Raw genomic sequence first — 6,398 nt, 5'->3', positions numbered from 1 at the left:
CAGAGAGGCTCTCCTCCCTGTTGTCACCGATGGGTCCTTGGCAGCCCTGTGGTGTCTGTTATCTCACACTCAAGCAAAGGATTCTTCAATTGTTACAATGCAGAGGATTGAAAACTAGGCACTTATTTATTTGTTTGTTTATTTATTTATTTATTTATTTATTTATTATCTTTTTGAGACAAGGTCTCACTCTGTCACCAGGCTGGAGTACAGTGGCACAATCATGGCCCACTTCAGCCTTGACATCCTGGGCTCAAGTGATACTTCTGCCTAAGCCTCCTGAGTAGCTAGGTCTACAGGTGCATGCCATCATGCCTGGCCAATTTTTAATTTTTGTTTTTAAGAGATCAGGTCTTGCTATTTTGCCCAGGTTGAACTCAAACTCCTGGGTTCAAACAATCCTCCCAACTCAGCACCACAAAGTGCTGGGATTACAGCATGAGCCACTGTGCCCAGCTAGCTTTTTAAATTTTTATCCCCAACATCTAGCACAGTGCCTATCACAGAGCAGTTACTTCACTCACTGGAGAAGAACTTACGACATTACTTGAATGAAGGAACTTTTTTCTTACCCCCTAAACTCCTGATCCACCGGTCCATGGAGAAGCCCAGAAAGTCAAGCTTCACAGCCTCTCTCTGCACTTTTTTTTTTTTAAACAGACACTCACTCTGTCACCCAGGCTGGAGGGCAGTGGCACCATCTCGGCTCCCTGCAATCTCTGCCTCCTGGGTTCAAGTGATTCTCCTGCCTTAGCCTACTGAGTAGCTGGGACTACAGGCATGCGCCACCACACACGGCTAATTTTTGTATTTTTAATAGGGACGTAGTTTCACCATATTGGCCAGACTGGTCTCAAACTCCGCCCACCTCAGCCTCCCAAAGTGCTGGGATTACAGGCCTGAGCCACCTCTCCTGGCCTTTCTACCCTTTCAAGATAAGTTTTTGTTTACTGTGCTTGGAACATTCAAATGAAGATCATTTCCTAATGCTTTATCCACTGCCGGTGTGAATGCTATTGTTATAATATTTCTGGAGAGCAATATGGCAAATTATTACAATTATTAATTAATTTTTTTTTGAGACACAGTCTTGCTCCATCACCCAGGCTGGAGTGCAGTGGCGCAATGATAGCTCACTAAGTGCTCAAAGTCCTGTTCTCAAGTGATCCTACCGCCGCAGCCTCTGAGTAGCTGGGACCAGAGATACATGCCTTCAAGCCCAGCTCATTTTTAAAACATTATTTATAGAAATGAGGTCTTGCTGTGGTGCCCAGGCTGGTCTTAAACTCCTGGCCTCAAGTGATCCACCCACCTTGGGCTCCCAAAGCACTAGCATGAACCATTGTGCCAGGCCTAAGATGGCAAATTATATCAGAAGTTTTAACAGTAAGAATTGCCCTTGACCCAGTAATTCAATTTTTAGGCATTTGTACTAAGCAAATAATTAGGGATATGAACAAAGATCTACCCACAAGAATGTTAATTGCAACATTGTTTATAATAGCAGAGAATTGGAAACAATCTACCTGTCTATCAAAGACAGTTGGCTTGAAGAACTGACTCACCTGTCAACAGATTATTGTGTAATAATTAAAAACTAAATTGCAGAAGTGGATTATTTCATACGTCAAGATGCTCAGGATCTATTGTTGGATTTTATTTATTTATTTATTTTTTTGAGACGGAGTCTCACTCTGCAGCCCAGGCTGGAGTGCAGTGGCGCTATTCTTAGGTCACTGCAAACTCCGCCTCCTTGGTTCACGCCATTCTCCTGCCTCAGCCTCCCAAGTAGCTGGGACTGCAGGCGCCCACCGCCACACCTGGCTAATTTTTTTGTAATTTTAGTAGAGACGGAGTTTCACCATATTAGCCAGGATGGTCTCGATCTCCTGACCTTGTGATCTGCCCACCTCAGCCTCCCAAAGTGCTGGGTTTACAGGCGTGAGCCACCGCGCCTGGCTATTGTTGGATTTTAAAAGCAAGTTACCATATAGTAAGTGTACTACTACAGTATTTTTGTATAAAAATGCATGTGATATATGCATAGAGGAAAGTCTGGAAAGACATCCGTCAGCTATTAACAGTGTGGTCAAATATTTTTGTCTTTTTATTTGCTTTTTATTTTTCTATAAGGTGCATATCACTTTGGTAATATTCTTCTAATGAGAAAAAAAGTTTAAATAACTTGTAGTGAGTTCTCCAAGCCCTCTACCCAGCTCCATTCATAGTCATAAATACTTTTGGAGCAAAAGAAAGAAGAAAGCAATGACCAATTACTAAGATTTACTGTTGGCTGGGCATATATCACATACATGATCTCATTTTAGTCTCGTAAATATGCATGTTGTCGCCATTTTTACTGATGAGAAAACTGAGTGTCAGATAAAATAAATGGTAGCTGTGCCTGAAGTCACACAGCTAGTAACAGATCTCATCTAGCAGGTCTACCCAACTATAAGCTCCAGCCCTTTCCACTACAGCACACAGCGGAGGGCTCTCCTGAGAGCACCTACCTTTGAGACCATGGTCAGCACTGAGAAAGGTGAAAATAAATCAGTTCCCAGGGTCATTGTCCTCTGATGTAAGCCCACCAGAGGTCAGGGACCTTTGCATTAGCAGCAGCTAGGTCAAAGCTGCGGGGGTGTATATTGGCTTGTAGTTAATGGATAACAATGTATTTGTCTGAGTATTGACACGTGATGAACAAGAATAACCAATATCATGCACTCACTGTAAACGCCTGGCCAGAGAGTCTTGGGCTCAACTCCTGGCTGGATGTGTGGTCTTAGGCAGGTAATTCATTTTCTCAAGATTTTGGTTACATCATTTCAAGAAAGTAGGATTTGGTCTACTGACTCTCTAAGGACCCTTCAACCTCTAACATTTTATGATTCTTTGATGAGTTGCAGATATCATGCACTTTTCCCTTTATCCCTAAATATCTCAGGGTCTAACTTTCTCTTACGTAATCACTGTATAGTTATCAAATTCACAGAATTTAACATGTATACATTATTACATAATTTCCATTGCATTTACAAAATCTGCCAACTGTCCCAATGGTGTTCTTTAGAGGAATTTTTCCTTCTTATCTCAAGATCCAATCCAGGATCAAACTGATCGCATGTTGCATTTAGTTATGTAGTCTCTTTAGTCTCCTTTAATCTAGAACATTTCTTGAGCCTTTCTCTCTCATAAATTGACATTTTGGAAGAGTACAAGCTAGTCGTTTTGCAGAATGCCCTTCGATTGGGTCTGTCTCATCTTTCCTTATGATGAGTGTAGGTTACCTGTCCCCTCTGGAATACCATAAAAGTGATGTTGTGTCCTTCTCAGTGCATCGCATCAGGAAACACATGGTATCTGTCTGGCTTGTTACTGGTGATGTTGATTTTGATTATTTGGTTAAAGTGATGTCTTCCAGGTTCCTCTGGTATATAATTATAATTTCTCCCTTTACAGTTATTAAGTAATCTGTGGGGAGATACTCAGAGACTATGTAGATAACCTCTCCCATTTCAAATTTTTACTCCGAAGTTTTAACATACATTGATGATTCTTGCCTGGATTTGTTATTACAATGATGATTGCAAAATAATGGTGATTTTCTAACTGTAATCTCTTCTATATTTTGCAATTGGCATTTTATCATAAGCAAACAATTTTCCTTTTTTTTTTGGAGATGGAGTCTTGCTCTGTTGCCCAGGCTGGAGTGCAGTGGCATGATCTTGGCTCACTGCAACCTCTGCCTCCTGGGTTTAAGTAGCTGGGATTACAGGCGCCCGCCACCAGGTCCGGCTAATTATTTGTATTTTTAATAGAGACAGAGTTTCACCATGTTAGCCAGGATGGTCTCAATCTCTTGACCTTGTGATCCGCCTGCCTCGGCCTCCCAAAGTGCTGGGATTACAGGCGTGAGCGACCGTGCCCGGCCGTTTTCCTTCTTTCTTATTCAGTTGGTATCAGTATGGACCCATAGTTTGCTATTTTGTTCAGTGGATTGTAATTCACTACTACCATTATTTGTTATGATGCTCAGATTGTCCTAGATTTCACAATGGATTCTCTTCAAGTGGTTTCTTTTTACATGGACTTATCATTCTTTGAGTCCTTCCTCACCTTCTGCACAGGATCAACTTATACTCTCCCTTTTCCTGGAATCAATCATTTCTTCAAGGAGCTTTGGTTGCTTTTCATGGGGAATCAGATTTAGAAACCAAGTTCTGATAGTAGGTGGGCTTATTGGTACTGGAATATTCTCGCTTCTAGGCCTTCTCAGGGGACAAAGTTGGAAAGAACAATAATTTCATATGGGTTCATGTAAAATTATGGTTTCATTCTGCTACCTCTAGCACCAATCCAAGATCCCAGAGTTTCTTGTCTTCTCTCATTGTCACTCTCTCTCACAGTGAGAATCCTGGTTTTCAAACAACCATATTCATTTGCTCAAGATAACAATACACATAAATAGTTTTAGGAATTGCTACACCCATTCCACTGTGGAAAAACAAACCTACTAAGTAGATTCCAAGATTTGTTTCCATTTCTTTTTGTTATTGTTGTTGTTCAGACTGATGATATATACAATTGTCCCTTGGTATCTGTGGGGGATTGGTTCCAGGACCCCAAAGGATAACAAAATCCGGGAATGCTCAAGTCCTTTATATAATATGGCATAGTATTTGCATATAACCTATGACATCCTTCCATACACTTTAAATCATCTCTAGATTACTTGTAATAGCCAATACAATGTGAATGCTATATAAGTAGTTGTTACACTATATTGCTTTTTAATTATTTGTATTGTTATATTGTTTTTTGTTTTTTTCAAGTGTTTTCATTGGTTGAATCCAAGGATGTAGAACTTACAAATATGGAGGGCGACTGTAATCAAAGAATTGTGTACAAAAGTTACTTGGATTAGTTTTCTTTTTTCCCCTTTCATTGTGTCTAGTATTCATTTGAAACACATTTAGGCTCATTTGTTTCTGTTTGTCTTTTAGTTTCCATTCCCCTATCTTTGTTCATTGATTTTGTTTTAAATATATAAAATGCTAACATGATTCCAAAAGTCAAAATTAAAGAAACACTCTGAGCATAGTATTGGAAATTTTGAGTAATTTTTTCTTTTACTCATATTTAGAATTCTCTTTTAATTATTACTAGATATACCTTCCTTCAATAGGATTTGATGAGATCGCCATTGAACATACCTCCTCCTTGTTCCATTCAATTTTGGCTGTCCCCATATACTTATTTTGTTGTTGAGACAGAGTCTCGCTCTATCATCCAGCCTAGAGAGGTATGATCTTGGCTCACTGTAACCTCTGCCTCCTGGACTTAAGCAATCCTCTAACCTCAGCCTCCCAAGTAGTTGGGACCACAGGCACAGGCCACCACATCTGGTAATCTTAAAATTGTTGTAGAGATGGGGTCTCCCTATATTTCCCAGGCTGGTCTCAAACTCCTGGGCTCAAGCAATCCTCTCGCCTCAGCCTCCTAATATGCTGGGATTACAGGTGTGAGCCACTGTGCCCAGCCCCCATATACTTTTGTTTTTTTCTTTTTCTTTTTTTTATGTATTATACTTTAAGTTCTATGGTACATGTGCACAATGTGCAGGTTTGTTACATATTAGAATGGCGATCGTTAAACAGTCAGGAAACCACAGGTGCTGGAGAGGATGTGGAAAAATAGGAACACTTTTACACTGTTGGTGGGACTGTAAACTAGTTCAACCATTGTGGAAGACAGTGTGATGATTCCTCAAGAATCTAGAACTAGAGATACCATTTGACCCAGCCATCCCATTACTGGGTATATACCCAAAGGATTATAAATCATGCTGCCCGCATATACTTTAAAAAAAATTATTGATGTTTTTATTGAGTTTTATTTTTTCAATATTTATTTATTTTAAACACAGGAGGTACCTGTGCAGGTTTTTCACCTAGGTATACTCTACCTAGATAATGAGCGTAGTACCCAATAGGCAGTTTTTCAACCCATACCCTCTCCCATCCTCCCCACTCTAGTAGTTCACAGTGTCTACTGTTACCATGTTTATGTCCACGTGTGCTCAATGTTTAGTTCCCACTTGTAAGTGAGAACATGTGGCATTCGGTCTTCTGTTCCTGTGTTAATTCACTTAGAATTATGGCCCTCAGCTGCAACCATGTTGCTGCAGAGGACAAGATTTCATTCTTTCTTATGGCTATGTAGTATTCCATGGTGTATATATACCATCTTTTTAAAATCCATTCCACCATTGATGGGCACCTGCGTTGTTTCTGTGTCTTTGCTACTGTGAATAGTGTGGTGACGAACATACAAATGCATATGTCTTTTTGGTAGAGTGATTTATTTTCGTTTGGGTACATACCCAGTAAGGGGAT

The sequence above is a fragment of the Papio anubis genome, chromosome 2 (assembly GCF_008728515.1).
Source record: "Papio anubis isolate 15944 chromosome 2, Panubis1.0, whole genome shotgun sequence".
In the NCBI taxonomy this organism is placed as follows: Eukaryota; Metazoa; Chordata; class Mammalia; order Primates; family Cercopithecidae; genus Papio; species Papio anubis.
The sequence above is the reverse complement of the archived record's forward strand: the minus strand, read 5'-3'. Positions refer to the sequence as shown.